The 16,104-nt window shown below is 47.8% G+C and overlaps 1 protein-coding gene across 1 annotated transcript in view; it reads left to right on the top strand.

Moving 5' to 3' along the window:
- The window catches only part of TFAP2E (transcription factor AP-2 epsilon), a 155,158-nt gene that overhangs the window by 106,298 nt on the left and 32,756 nt on the right, over positions 1 to 16,104 (top strand). The window lies entirely within an intron of this gene.

The raw sequence follows: 16,104 nt of genomic DNA on the forward strand, positions 1-16,104 counted from the left end.
TATTAGTGCTTGGTACTACACTTCTTGATTAACCCAAACACACCAAGAGGTGACTACTGTTTCGGTCTTTACATTTCTTACAAGGCTTTCATCAGGACAACAACATGCTTTTTTGTTTCTTGGGTTAGTTTGTCAGTGTTTTTCAGGCAATTACAAGTTCTAAAGCAAGGTGCAGGGCTACATAGTGAAGCTACAGCACGGAGGGCTCAGGACCCCTCATCGACAGACGCTTTCTGATAATCCTCACATTTTGTTAACTTCTCAGTTTTGATGAATTAACAGATTTTCAAAATTGAGCAAGGACTGGACTAATGCTTTAGCCCTATATTTGGTTATGATATGATATGTGATAGGTTATTTATTGCTCACTTAATACCCAGAGGTTTCTGAACGCAGACCCGGGGATCGAACCTGTGGTGCTCCCAGTCATCTTGCTTCCAAGGTGAGCACGTTGCCGCTGAGCTATCCTCCCGGGACAAGGTATCAGAAGCTTTGCTCATACAGTTAACAATCATATAGACGCGCACCTTTACTACATTATATAATTCATGCAATGCCTATCTGCTTTTGCACCCTTCTTTGATTACTCCGCCACTTCTATTCTCCATCGCACAGACTCTGGCAGTGTAGGGCCACAGTAATCCCCTGGCCCCTAAAGTGATTTTAGGGGCTTTGTTTTATGGACCATGGGCTGCATATTACCTTATATTAGAATATTCCTGTGACATCAGCTTGGGGTTGCCATGGTAACGCACGGTACTCACTTTGAAACTTTGTTTACTTAGCACAGCATTGCATGAAAATAGACTTCATTTGGCGCAGTGATTCTTTTTCTATAATCCTCCAGAATCACTTCCCTGTGGTGCAGTTTATCCAAATAAGGCTGCAATTTCTGTGCACTGCAGTGCGGTGCGCTTAAATGATGATCGACATTTAGTGCACAAGTGCATTGTTCTGAAATAATGCTTGAGAATACTTAGGATTGGTGCACTTTAGTGCAGTGTTCATAGATAAAGCTTCCGGTTTTCCATGTTTACTGTTTTTTACACATAAATACAGACGGAAATCAATCAACTTTCTGTCTGTATTTATTTATAAAAATTGTAAAAAAACAGGAAAACAGGTCTTTCTGTCTGGTTCTCTGTTATGTCACTCATACATCACCCGGCCAATCACATTGCAGATTGGCAGCATGGAGAGTGTAAAGGTTGTATAAAAATAGCATTAAAGGTCTTCAAATTGCTACCAGCAGATATCGCAACCGTGCATTGTTATGTAAAACATGGAGCTAGCATTTATTTCCTATGTGGCTGCATGGGTGCTTTAATGCATGTGTTTTTTTATTAGAATGAATGTAGAAAAATACTGGTTGCGATTGATCTTTTTAAATGAAAAAAAATAAATGTGGATAAATACAGAAAAAAAGACCCAAAAATAAATTGGATAAATACAGACGGAAAGGGCAGAAAAATAAATACCATAAAACCGAGAGCCTTTTTCATAATCCATCAATGCTCTGGATTAGATGATGTGTGCTGTTGCAGTTCTGAAAATAATGATGTGCTCATAAACAATGCTGCAGCATCAGTGCACTGTAGTACAGTGCTCATAAACAATGCTCCAGCATTGGTGCACTGTAGTACAGTGCTCATAAACAATGCTGCAGCATCGGTGCACTGTAGTACAGTGCTCATAAACAATGCTCCAGCATTGGTGCACCGTAGTATAGTGCTCATAAACAATGCTCCAGCATTGGTGCACTGTAGTACAGTGCTCATAAACAATGCTGCAGCATCGGTGCCCTGTAGTACAGTGCTCATAAACAATGCTGCAGCATTGGTGCACCGTAGTATAGTGCTCATAAACAATGCTGCTGCATTGGTGCACTGTAGTACAGTGCTCATAAACAATGCTCCAGCATCAGTGCACTGTAGTATAGTGCTCATAAACAATGCTGATGCATTGGTGCACTGTAGTACACTGCTCATAAACAATGCTCCAGCATTGGTGCACTATAGTACAGTGCTCATAAACAATGCTCCAGCATCAGTGCACTGTAGTATAGTGCTCATAAACAATGCTCCAGCATCAGTGCACTGTAGTACACTGCTCATAAACAATGCTCCAGCATTGGTGCACTATAGTACAGTGCTCATAAACAATGCTGCAGCATCGGTGCCCTGTAGTACAGTGATCATAAACAATGCTCCAGCATTGGTGCACCGTAGTATAGTGCTCATAAACAATGCTGATGCATTGGTGCACTATAGTACAGTGCTCATAAACAATGCTCCAGCATCAGTGCACTGTAGTATACTGCTCATAAACAATGCTCCAGCATTGGTGCACTATAGTACAGTGCTCATAAACAATACTGCAGCATCGGTGCCCTGTAGTACAGTGCTCATAAACAATGCTGCTGCATTGGTGTCTTGTAGTACAGTGCTCATAAACAATGCTCCAGCATTGGTGCACTGTAGTATAGTGCTCATAAACAATGCTCCAGCATTGGTGCACTGTAGTACAGTGCTCATAAATAATGCTTCAAGTTGGGTGCACTGTAATGTGGGCTTCCTCAAACAATGCCACACACTTGGTGCACTGTTCGGCAGTGTTCTTGCGTAATTAATGCCCCATATTTTGTGCACTGTTCTTAAAGAAATGCTTCAGGCTTTGTGCACCATAATGCGGCATTCCTTTGTTTATGTAGTCCATGTGTACACAATACTGCAGTAATCCCTCATTAAGGCTAGATGTGTAGCACACTAAGCCAGTTACAATGCTGTCATGTTGGCACATGACAGCGAAGTGTTGCTGTGGTTTGTGGGCTGTTAGGGCAGTATTCGTGTTTGAATGCGTTGGATTTGAAGCGCTGCCATGCCTTAAACCTATGAGAAAGCTGCAACACACTTGCGGCGCACCACAGTATTTAAATGAAAATGCTTTGCACCCGGTACCTCTGAGTGAGCTCTGTCTGCATCGATTTGGTCACTTTGGCATTAGTATTGTGGTTGGATGTCCATTTCGATCAGAAATTACTTAAAATAACCCATTTAAAGATGGCCGAGGCATTCCACGAAGGGTGCCTGTGCAATTGCTCAAAGATGAGAAGAGCCCGTTTATGAGGCTGTTGCATCTCGTGCCCGACTTGCCCTCCTGAGGGATGTACAACTGTGTTTAAGTAATGTTTGCATTTTTCTGTTATTTGTAAAACCAATAAATATAAAATTTAAAAAAAAAAAAATAAAAAAAAAAAAAAAAATTAGGACATTTGCCAGGGACAATACAAAATAGCGGGGCCAAGCAGGCAAAAAGAGCGGAAACGAGAAGAGGCCCAGCGGGTCCTTGGCACGGTAAGGTTGTGTGCAGAGGAGGGCTGGAGGGAAGGAGACAGGTACTGAGGAGCAGGACCATTGATAGCTTTGTGGATGAGGAGTAAGAACTTGAACAGAGATCCAGCCAGCATGGTGTCTGTGTGTAGAAATGGGGGAGGATCTGGGCGGGTTGTAGAGAGTGTGGGTAGCAAAGTTGAAGGAACTGAGGGGAAGGCCAAGGAGTAGGGTTAAGGAGTAGTCAAGTTTTCTGGCCAAAAGAGTGGAGATTAGAGTGTTAGAGTGGCTAGTAGGACATTGACACATTTCACAAATATTGAAGGGTTAACATGAACAGCAGAGGCCTTGACAGTGATGAATTGTCGCGTTGGGGGTCACTTTTAAAGAGAACCCAAAGTTTGCGAGCCGTGGGCAAGGGAGCGGGACGGTCAGTCAAGGAAGGAAATAAGAGAGGAGACTTGTAGCACGTGGTACGCTGTAGGACCGCCCCGCTCAAAGGCAGTGCTCTGGTTTATACTGTAGCTTTGCTTTGCTATAGAGCAGTGTCACTGCAGCTGTAGATTTGGTGCTACCTGGCATTGCTTCCAGTGTAAATGCTACACTTGAAACACTGTCTACCGTGCGGTCCTCAGGCGGTGACCCACTCTATATTGCACTGTTTCTTTCAAAGTGCTTTGCAGTTGGTGTGCTTCAGTGCGCCTTTGCTGCAGTAATGCTGTGAATTGTGCACAGCGAGGAGCAAGCTTCTCTGAATCTGAAACTGTGCGAAACTGGGATCCTGTGATAATGGCATGCATGCAATGCAGGGTTCCTGTGATAATGGCATACATGCAATGCAGGTTTCCTGTGATAATGGCATGCATGCAATGCAGGTTTCCTGTGATAATGGCATGCATGCAATGCAGGTTTCCTGTGATAATGGCATACATGCAATGCAGGTTTCCTGTGATAATGGCATACATGCAATGCAGGTTTCCTGTGATAATGGCATGCATGCAATGCAGGTTTCCTGTGATAATGGCATACATGCAATGCAGGTTTCCTGTGATAATGGCATACATGCAATGCAGGTTTCCTGTGATAATGGCATACATGCAATGCAGGGTTCCTGTGATAATGGCATACATGCAATGCAGGGTTCCTGTGATAATGGCATGCATGCAATGCAGGTTTCCTGTGATAATGGCATACATGCAATGCAGGTTTCCTGTGATAATGGCATACATGCAATGCAGGTTTCCTGTGATAATGGCATACATGCAATGCAGGGTTCCTGTGATAATGGCATGCATGCAATGCAGGGTTCCTGTGATAATGGCATGCATGCAATGCAGGGTTCCTGTGAATCTGGCATAGTATAGTGCTCGGGTCTTGTGTGAGAATGCTGTGAATTCTGCACAGTGTGGCATAGGGGTTTGTGGGGAATGCTGTGAATTCTGCACAGTGTGGCATAGGGGTGTCCCACGATAAGGGTACACAAGTGTGCAATGTGGCAAAGGTTTCCTGTGATCATGTGAACATTGCCCCAATGTAGAAGTGGGTTTCTGTGCAAAAGTTGTGAATTTGGTACATTTTAGCAGAAGGTGCATGTGATGATGGTGTGAATTTAGTGCAATGTAGCAGATGTTTCATGCAATAATGCTGTGAAAGGGTTGCAGTGTAGCAGATGTTTCATGCAATAATGCTGTGAAAGTGTTGCAGTGTAGCAGAGGTTTCATGCAATAATGCTGTGAAAGTGTTGCAGTGTAGCAGAGGTTTCATGCAATAATGCTGTGAAAGGGTTGCAGTGTAGCAGAGGTTTCATGCAATAATGCTGTGAACGTGTTGCAGTGTAGCAGAGGTTTCATGCAATAATGCTGTGAACGTGTTGCAGTGTAGCAGAGGTTTCATGCAATAATGCTGTGAAAGTGTTGCAGTGTAGCAGAGGTTTCATGCAATAATGCTGTGAAAGGGTTGCAGTGTAGCAGATGTTTCATGCAATAATGCTGTGAAAATGTTGCAGTGTAGCAGATGTTTCATGCAATAATGCTGTGAAAGGGGTGCAGTGTAGCAGAGGTTTCATGCAATAATGCTGTGAAAGTGTTGCAGTGTAGCAGAGGTTTCATGCAATAAGGCTGTGAACGGGTTACAGTGTAGCAGAGGTTTCATGCAATAAGGCTGTGAACGTGTTACAGTGTAGCAGATGTTTCATGCAATAATGCTGTGAAAGTGTTGCAGTGTAGCAGATGTTTCATGCAATAATGCTGTGAAAGGGTTGCAGTGTAGCAGAGGTTTCATGCAATAATGCTGTGAAAGTGTTGCAGTGTAGCAGAGGTTTCATGCAATAATGCTGTGAAAGGGTTGCAGTGTAGCAGAGGTTTCATGCAAAAATGCTGTGAACGTGTTGCAGTGTAGCAGAGGTTTCATGCAATAATGCTGTGAAAGTGTTGCAGTGTAGCAGAGGTTTGATGCAATAATGCTGTGAAAGGGTTGCAGTGTAGCAGATGTTTCATGCAATAATGCTGTGAAAGTGTTGCAGTGTAGCAGATGTTTCATGCAATAATGCTGTGAAAGGGGTGCAGTGTAGCAGAGGTTTCATGCAATAATGCTGTGAAAGTGTTGCAGTGTAGCAGAGGTTTCATGCAATAATGCTGTGAAAGTGTTGCAGTGTAGCAGAGGTTTCATGCAATAAGGCTGTGAACGGGTTACAGTGTAGCAGAGGTTTCATGCAATAAGGTTGTGAACGTGTTACAGTGTAGCAGATGTTTCATGCAATAATGCTGTGAAAGGGGTGCAGTGTAGCAGATGTTTCATGCAATAATGCTGTGAAAGGGTTGCAGTGTAGCAGATGTTTCATGCAATAATGCTGTGAAAGTGTTGCAGTGTAGCAGAGGTTTCATGCAATAATGCTGTGAAAGTGTTGCAGTGTAGCAGAGGTTTCATGCAATAATGCTGTGAAAGGGTTGCAGTGTAGCAGAGGTTTCATGCAATAATGCTGTGAACGTGTTGCAGTGTAGCAGAGGATTCATGCAATAATGCTGTGAAAGTGTTGCAGTGTAGCAGAGGTTTCATGCAATAATGCTGTGAAAGAGTTGCAGTGTAGCAGATGTTTCATGCAATAATGCTGTGAAAGTGTTGCAGTGTAGCAGATGTTTCATGCAATAATGCTGTGAAAGGGGTGCAGTGTAGCAGAGGTTTCATGCAATAAGGCTGTGAACGGGTTACAGTGTAGCAGAGGTTTCATGCAATAATGCTGTGAAAGTGTTGCAGTGTAGCAGATGTTTCACGCAATAATGCTGTGAAAGGGGTGCAGTGTAGCAGAGGTTTCATGCAATGATGCTGTGAAAGTGTTGCAGTGTAGCAGAGGTTTCATGCAATAATGCTGTGAAAGTGTAGCAGAGGTTTCATGCAATAATGCTGTGAAAGTGTTGCAGTGTAGCAGAGGTTTCATGCAATACTGCTGTGAAAGGGTTCCAGTGTAGCAGATGTTTCATGCAATAATGCTGTGAAAGGGGTTCAGTGTAGCAGAGGTTTCATGCAATAATGCTGTGAAAGTGTTGCAGTGTAGCAGAGGTTTCATGCAATAAGGCTGTGAACGGGTTACAGTGTAGCAGAGGTTTCATGCAATAAGGCTGTGAACGCGTTACAGTGTAGCAGATGTTTCATGCAATAAGGCTGTGAAAGGGGTGCAGTGTAGCAGAGGTTTCATGCAATAAGGCTGTGAACGCGTTACAGTGTAGCAGATGTTTCATGCAATAAGGCTGTGAAAGGGGTGCAGTGTAGCAGAGGTTTCATGCAATAAGGCTGTCAAAGTGTTGCAGTGTAGCAGACGTACTCTGAGTTGACTCTGTAAATATGGTGCAATGGAGCAGATTTGGTTTGTGATAATGTGGTGAATTGGGCACAATGTAGCTCAGATGGCCTGTGTTAATGCTCTGAACGTGGTACGATGTAGCATATGGGTCCTTTGATAGTGATGTGCGCTCCTGTGTCGATACTGTAGATCCTGAAATAAGGGTGTGAATGTGTCCCAATGTAGAAGATTTCCCCTGTCCTAATGCTAGGAATTGTGTACAGGGCAACACAGGTTGCCTGTGTTAATGCTCGGAGTTGTGTACAATGTGCAGCGATTCCCCGTGGTAGTGTTGTGCATTTGATGTGATGCAGCAGAGATTTGATGTGATAACAATGTGAATTTGATACAATGGTATTCAATATATTTACTGCCCCCATCACCACCGTAGCGGCCTTACGGTGCCTGCCCTTATCAGAGCGGTGGCGTATTGTGGCCCCGCCAGGGTATCACCAGACCATGGTCTGTGAATATGAAAGGAAGAGGGTTAGATGTGACGCAGAACATGTTTCCTGTGTTTATGCTGTGAATGTGGCACAGTGTAGCAGAAGCTTTCTGTGAACATGTTGCGGATTCCTCACAAAGTACCCGTTTTTTGTGTGTGATGACGCTGTGAATTTGGCCGAATGTACCAAGAGTTTTATGTTAATGCTGTGAATTTCGTACACTTTATCAAAGGTTTCCTGTGATATCACACAGGTTTTCTTGAATAATGTTGTGAATTTGGTAGACACACGATAGCAGAGGTTTCCTGTAATAATTCTCTGTTCCTGTAATAATTCTGTGATGGTGATACAGTATAGAAGACATTTCCTGTGATAAAGCTGTACATTTTGTACACATGCTGTAGCAGAGGTTTCCTGTAATGCTGTGGGTGTGGCACAATGTAGCAGATTGTTCCTGTGATAAGGTTGTGAATGTGTCGCACTATAGCTTTGCCTGTGAATGTGTCACTGTAGCTTTTTTCTATGATATGCTCTGAATGTGTTACAATGTATCAGCGCTCCTGTGATAATGCTATGAAGGTGATACATTATAGAAGGCATTTCCTGTGATAATGCTGTGAATTTGCCAGTCTGTGCCACAGGTCTTCTTGGATAATGCTGTGAATTTGACATACTGTAGCAGAGGTTTCCTGTGACGATGCTGTGAATTTGACACAATGTAGCAGAGGTTTCCTGTGACAATGCTGTGAATTTGACACACTGTAACAGGGATTTCCTGTGACAATGCTGTGAATTTGACACAATGTAGCAGAGGTTTCCTGTGACAATTCTGTGAATTTGACACACTGTAACAGGGATTTCATGTGACAATGCTGTGAATTTGACACACTGTAGCAGAGGTTTCCTGTGACAATGCTGTGAATTTGCCAGTCTGTATCACAGGTTTTTCTCTGCAAATGTTACAATGTTTCAGATTTTTCCTGTGGTCATGGCGTGGATGTTTCACAAAGTAGCAGGTGTTTTTTGTGATAATGCTGTGAGTTTGACACACTGTAGCAGAGGTTTCCTGTGATAATGTGGATTTGGCACAATGTAGCAGATGTTTCATGTGATAATGTTGTGAATGTGTCACTGTACCGCAGGATTCCTGTGATAAATTAGATAAGGTTTGATTTGGTACAAATGCAGTAGCAGAGGTTTCCTGGGATAACACTGTCCAGTTGGCACAATGTAGGGGTAATTTTCTGTCTTAATGCTGTGAAGTTGTTATAGATATTGCCATCACAGTCGGGGTCACAATACGCCACTTCTCAGACAAGGTCAATGGCCATAAGGTCACTACGATGGGGATGGGGGGAGTACAAATATTGGATAACATAATGTGGTAGAGCCTGTGATTATCTGATGAATTGGTACACACCGTGTAGCAGAGGCGTCCTGCCACAAGCAGAGGCATTGCTGGGAGGGTCTGAGGGGGTTGGAGGCTGGGGGGTGGGGCTATTGGCCCGGGACTTTTGGTTGTAGCGTTGGATAGAAGCTCAGGGGCTACAACCAGAGGACTAGGTAGTCCCAAGTCCCGACAGTCCTGGCATTAGCTTAACCCCTGGTCTTTTCCAGACCTAGCCACACCCCTGGCCACAAGCATGGTAATGCTAGGTTTGGGCTCGTGTGTATACGTTATGTCAGTTGATTTTTAGAGCCACGAAGCAGTGTGGTAGTGTTGTGGCGCTATGTTGTATTGCTAGTGTCATGTTTTGCAGGCGTCCCTCACTGGGCGATAGGTCATGTTTAAGGACTTCTGTGGATGTTGCCCGCCCCTCCCCACGCCCCCCCCCGCACTGATACTTCCTTTCAAATGAACTGACGGTCTTCGCGGATGTCTCCCCATTGGAAAGGGAGGGCACGGGGGTGGGCGGTTGTCTGGGGACCCTCTGCCTCCTCCACTGTTTGAGTCCATTGTACTTTGCCCTGGAGGGCCTGAAAGCAGCTGCCTGCCGACTGAATATTAACAGGTCGCTTTTGTCCTCAGTGAATTAAGTGAGAAGCCCCTTTAGAAGTGGGCTGTGCAGGGGGTGATATACCTAGGAGGGGTCACCCCAGTCATGTCTGCGGTCCTGCCCTATTCACTGAAACGTGGACCCCCAATGAAGGCCTTCGCCGCCCACTAGCGGGTCCTCTTGGTAAAAGGCGTGAGAAGAGCCGTTCCTTCTGAAGCCTGGTAGGGCTGGCACGGAGTCAGTCACGTGCCAGGCCTGCCGGCTATTCAGAGGAATGGTGAAGGCTGGAATTCTTCCAATTTCCGGTAAGGCCAGTCCTCTAGGTAAGGCCTGTCCTCCCAGTGATCTTGTCTATTCGGCTATCCCCTAGAACTCTTCCACGCACCCACTAAGGCAGAAGACTGCGGCTGGTGGTTCTCCAGATGATTTGGACTACGACTCCCATGATCCCTCTCCATTGACTAAGTTGGCTAGAGCTGATGGGAGTTGTAGTCCAAACTATCTGGAGCTGGGCTGCTGCTTCTGGGAGCATAGGCTCCATTTGTATTAGGAGTTCCTCTGTATCAGTCCCCACAGTCTTTCAATTTTTGGGGGAAGATTCGAAAGGCGAATCCTTGTGTACTGGGGCACACACAGCCCCCCCAACCCCCCACCCCTCTCCCTCATCCGCACCATTACTGCTCGGCTTCCGCCTGAGATCTGCGTTGTGCTTCTTACAGGCCACTCACTTGTGCACAGGGTCAAGAGCAAAGAGCCTTTGACCTAAAACCTACAGGACTTTGGTCCACTAGCAGCGACGTGGGTCACCAGGGCCAAGCAATGCCTTTCCAGACCCCAGGGGGTTGGGCGTATCCTTGGAGCCTTCTGTAGTTCCCTGATAATAAGAGTAAGGCCTAGTCGTGGTGGCGCGCGGGCCGCGCTGCTATGTGCGTTGGCATCGTGTCCCTCCCACTTGGACGCCGGTTGCTACGATGCCACACCACTGCACTTTGCTCCTAAGCGAATCATCACGCCCAACTTCTTCTTTCAGGCCCCCCAATGTGTATAATTCTCAGCCGACAAAGACCCAGCTCCAACCCCCACCCCACCGTGCACATTGCCAACCCCACTGCATAGCTGCTGGCCCAGTGCGAGTGAGTAGCCCACAACACAGGGCTACCTGCCCCGTGCGAACAAGTGGCCTACATCACAGAGCGACCGGCCCCACACAGGCTAACCCAATCACCCACATGCTGTACTCCTGCCTCCACACACAGCCTAGTAACCCACATGCTGTACTCCTGCCTCCACACACAGCCTAGTAACTCACATGCTGTACTCCTGCCTCCACAGAGAGTCTAGGAACCCACATGCTGTACTCCTGCCTCCACACACAGCCTAGTAACCCACATGCTGTACTCCTGCCTCCACACACAGCCTAGTAACCCACATGCTGTACTCCTGCCTCCACACACAGCCTAGTAACCCACATGCTGTACTCCTGCCTCCACACACAGCCTAGTAACCCACATGCTGTACTCCTGCCTCCACACACAGCCTAGTAACCCACATGCTGTACTCCTGCCTCCACAGAGAGTCTAGGAACCCACATGCTGTACTCCTGCCTCCACACACAGCCTAGTAACCCACATGCTGTACTCCTGCCTCCACACACAGCCTAGTAACCCACATGCTGTACTCCTGCCTCCACACACAGCCTAGTAACCCACATGCTGTACTCCTGCCTCCACACACAGCCTAGTAACCCACATGCTGTACTCCTGCCTCCACACACAGCCTAGTAACCCACATGCTGTACTCCTGCCTCCACACACAGCCTAGTAACCCACATGCTGTACTCCTGCCTCCACACACAGCCTAGGAACCCACATGCTGTACTCCTGCCTCCACAGAGAGTCTAGGAACCCACATGCTGTACTCCTACCTCCACACGCAGCCTAGTAACCCACATGCTGTACTCCTGCCTCCACACACAGCCTAGTAACCCACATGCTGTACTCCTGCCTCCACAGAGAGTCTAGGAACCCACATGCTGTACTCCTGCCTCCACACACAGCCTAGTAACCCACATGCTGTACTCCTGCCTCCACACACAGCCTAGTAACCCACATGCTGTACTCCTGCCTCCACAGAGAGTCTAGGAACCCACATGCTGTACTCCTGGTACCACAGCATAATGACCCACATGCTGTACTCCTGCCTCCACACACAGCCTAGTAACCCACATGCAGTACTCCTGCCTCCACAGAGAGTCTAGGAACCCACATGCTGTACTCCTGGTACCACAGCATAATGACCCACATGCTGTACTCCTGCCTCCACACACAGCCTAGTAACCCACATGCTGTACTCCTGGCACCACAGAATAATGACCCACATGCTGTACTCCTGGCACCACAGCATAATGACCCACATGCTGAACTCCTGGCACCACAGCATAATGACCCACATGCTGAACTCCTGGCACCACAGCATAATGACCCACATGCTGTACTCCTGGCACCACAGCATAATGATCCACATGCTGTACTCCTGGCACCACAGCATAATGACCCACATGCTGTACTCCTGGCACCACAGAATAATGACCCACATGCTGTACTCCTGGCACCACAGCATAATGACCCACATGCTGTACTCCTGCCTCCACACACAGCCTAGTAACCCACATGCTGTACTCCTGCCTCCACAGAGAGTCTAGTAACCCACGTGCTGTACTCCTGGCACCACAGAGAGTCTAGTAACCCACATGCTGTACTCCTGCCTCCACAGAGAGTCTAGGAACCCACATGCTGTACTCCTGGTACCACAGAATAATGACCCACATGCTGTACTCCTGGCTCACAGAGAGTATATTAATCCCATGCTGTACTCCTGGCACCACAGCATAATGACCCACATGCTGTACTCCTGGCACCACACACAACCTAGTAACCCACATGCTGTACTCCTGGCACCACAGCATAATGACCCACATGCTGTACTCCTAGCTCCAAAGAGAGTCTAGTAACCCACATGCTGTACTCCTGGCACCACAGCATAATGACCCACGTGCAGTACTCCTGGCTCCACAGAGAGTCTAGTAACCCACATGCTGTACTCCTGGCACCACAGCATAATGACCCACATGCTGTACTCCTGCCTCCACACACAGCCTAGTAACCCACATGCTGTACTCCTGCCTCCACAGAGAGTCTAGGAACCCACATGCTGTACTCCTGGTACCACAGCATAATGACCCACATGCTGTACTCCTGCCTCCACACACAGCCTAGTAACCCACATGCTGTACTCCTGCCTCCACACACAGCCTAGTAACTCACATGCTGTACTCCTGCCTCCACAGAGAGTCTAGGAACCCACATGCTGTACTCCTGCCTCCACACACAGCCTAGTAACCCACATGCTGTACTCCTGCCTCCACACACAGCCTAGTAACCCACATGCTGTACTCCTGCCTCCACACACAGCCTAGTAACCCACATGCTGTACTCCTGCCTCCACACACAGCCTAGTAACCCACATGCTGTACTCCTGCCTCCACACACAGCCTAGTAACCCACATGCTGTACTCCTGCCTCCACAGAGAGTCTAGGAACCCACATGCTGTACTCCTGCCTCCACACACAGCCTAGTAACCCACATGCTGTACTCCTGCCTCCACACACAGCCTAGTAACCCACATGCTGTACTCCTGCCTCCACACACAGCCTAGTAACCCACATGCTGTACTCCTGCCTCCACACACAGCCTAGTAACCCACATGCTGTACTCCTGCCTCCACACACAGCCTAGTAACCCACATGCTGTACTCCTGCCTCCACAGAGAGTCTAGGAACCCACATGCTGTACTCCTACCTCCACACGCAGCCTAGTAACCCACATGCTGTACTCCTGCCTCCACACACAGCCTAGTAACCCACATGCTGTACTCCTGCCTCCACAGAGAGTCTAGGAACCCACATGCTGTACTCCTGCCTCCACACACAGCCTAGTAACCCACATGCTGTACTCCTGCCTCCACACACAGCCTAGTAACCCACATGCTGTACTCCTGCCTCCACAGAGAGTCTAGGAACCCACATGCTGTACTCCTGGTACCACAGCATAATGACCCACATGCTGTACTCCTGCCTCCACACACAGCCTAGTAACCCACATGCAGTACTCCTACCTCCACAGAGAGTCTAGGAACCCACATGCTGTTCTCCTGGTACCACAGCATAATGACCCACATGCTGTACTCCTGCCTCCACACACAGCCTAGTAACCCACATGCTGTACTCCTGGCACCACAGAATAATGACCCACATGCTGTACTCCTGGCACCACAGCATAATGACCCACATGCTGTACTCCTGGCACCACAGAATAATGACCCACATGCTGAACTCCTGGCACCACAGCATAATGACCCACATGCTGTACTCCTGGCACCACAGCATAATGATCCACATGCTGTACTCCTGGCACCACAGCATAATGACCCACATGCTGTACTCCTGGCACCACATAATAATGACCCACATGCTGTACTCCTGGCACCACAGCATAATGACCCACATGCTGTACTCCTGCCTCCACACACAGCCTAGTAACCCACATGCTGTACTCCTGCCTCCACAGAGAGTCTAGTAACCCACGTGCTGTACTCCTGGCACCACAGAGAGTCTAGTAACCCACATGCTGTACTCCTGCCTCCACAGAGAGTCTAGGAACCCACATGCTGTACTCCTGGTACCACAGAATAATGACCCACATGCTGTACTCCTGGCTCACAGAGAGTATATTAATCCCATGCTGTACTCCTGGCACCACAGCATAATGACCCACATGCTGTACTCCTGGCACCACACACAACCTAGTAACCCACATGCTGTACTCCTGGCACCACAGCATAATGACCCACATGCTGTACTCCTAGCTCCAAAGAGAGTCTAGTAACCCACATGCTGTACTCCTGGCACCACAGCATAATGACCCACGTGCAGTACTCCTGGCTCCACAGAGAGTCTAGTAACCCACATGCTGTACTCCTGGCACCACAGCATAATGACCCACATGCTGTACTCCTGCCTCCACACACAGCCTAGTAACCCACATGCTGTACTCCTGCCTCCACAGAGAGTCTAGGAACCCACATGCTGTACTCCTGGTACCACAGCATAATGACCCACATGCTGTACTCCTGCCTCCACAAACAGCCTAGTAACCCACATGCTGTACTCCTGCCTCCACAGAGAGTCTAGGAACCCACATGCTGTACTCCTGGTACCACAGCATAATGACCCACATGCTGTACTCCTGCCTCCACACACAGCCTAGTAACCCACATGCTGCACTCCTGCCTCCACAGAGAGTCTAGGAACCCACATGCTGTACTCCTGGTACCACAGAATAATGACCCACATGCTGTACTCCTGGCTCACAGAGAGTATATTAATCCCATGCTGTACTCCTGGCACCACAGCATAATGACCCACATGCTGTACTCCTGGCACCACACACAACCTAGTAACCCACATGCTGTACTCCTGACGCCACAGCATAATGACCCACATGCTGTACTCCTAGCTCCAAAGAGAGTCTAGTAACCCACATGCTGTACTCCTGGCACCACAGCATAATGACCCACGTGCAGTACTCCTGGCTCCACAGAGAGTCTAGTAACCCACATGCTGTACTCCTGGCACCACAGCATAATGACCCACATGCTGTACTCCTGCCTCCACAGAGAGTCTAGGAACCCACATGCTGTACTCCTGGTACCACAGCATAATGACCCACATGCTGTACTCCTGGCTCACAGAGAGTATATTAATCCCATGCTGTACTCCTGGCACCACAGCATAATGACCCACATGCTGTACTCCAGGCACCACAGCATAATGGCCCACATGCTGTACTCCTGGCACCACAGCATAATGACCCACATGCTGTACTCCTAGCTCCAAAGAGAGTCTAGTAACCCACATGCTGTACTCCTGGTACCACAGCATAATGACCCACGTGCTGTACTCCTGGCTCCACAGAGAGTCTAGTAACCCACATGCTGTACTCCTGGCACCACAGAATAATGACCCACATGCTGTACTCCTGGCACCACAGCATAATGACCCACATGCTGTACTCCTGCCTCCACAGAGAGTCTAGTAACCCACATGCTGTACTCCTGGCTCACAGAGAGTATATTAATCCCATGCTGTACTCCTGGCACCACAGCATAATGACCCACATGCTGTACTCCTGGTACCACAGCATAATTACCCACATGCTGTACTCCTGGCACCACAGTATAATTACCCACATGCTGTACTCCTGCCTCCACAGAGTGTCTAGTAACCCACATGCTGTACTCCTGGCTCACAGAGAGTATAGTAATCCCATGCTGTACTCCTGGCACCACAGCCTAGTAACCCACATGCTGTACTCCTGGTACCACAGCATAATTACCCACATGCTGTACTCCTGGCACCACAGCATAATGACCCACATGC

The sequence above is a fragment of the Ambystoma mexicanum genome, chromosome 11 (assembly GCF_040938575.1).
Source record: "Ambystoma mexicanum isolate Mex_15411 chromosome 11, UKY_AmexF1_1, whole genome shotgun sequence".
NCBI lineage: Eukaryota > Metazoa > Chordata > Amphibia > Caudata > Ambystomatidae > Ambystoma > Ambystoma mexicanum.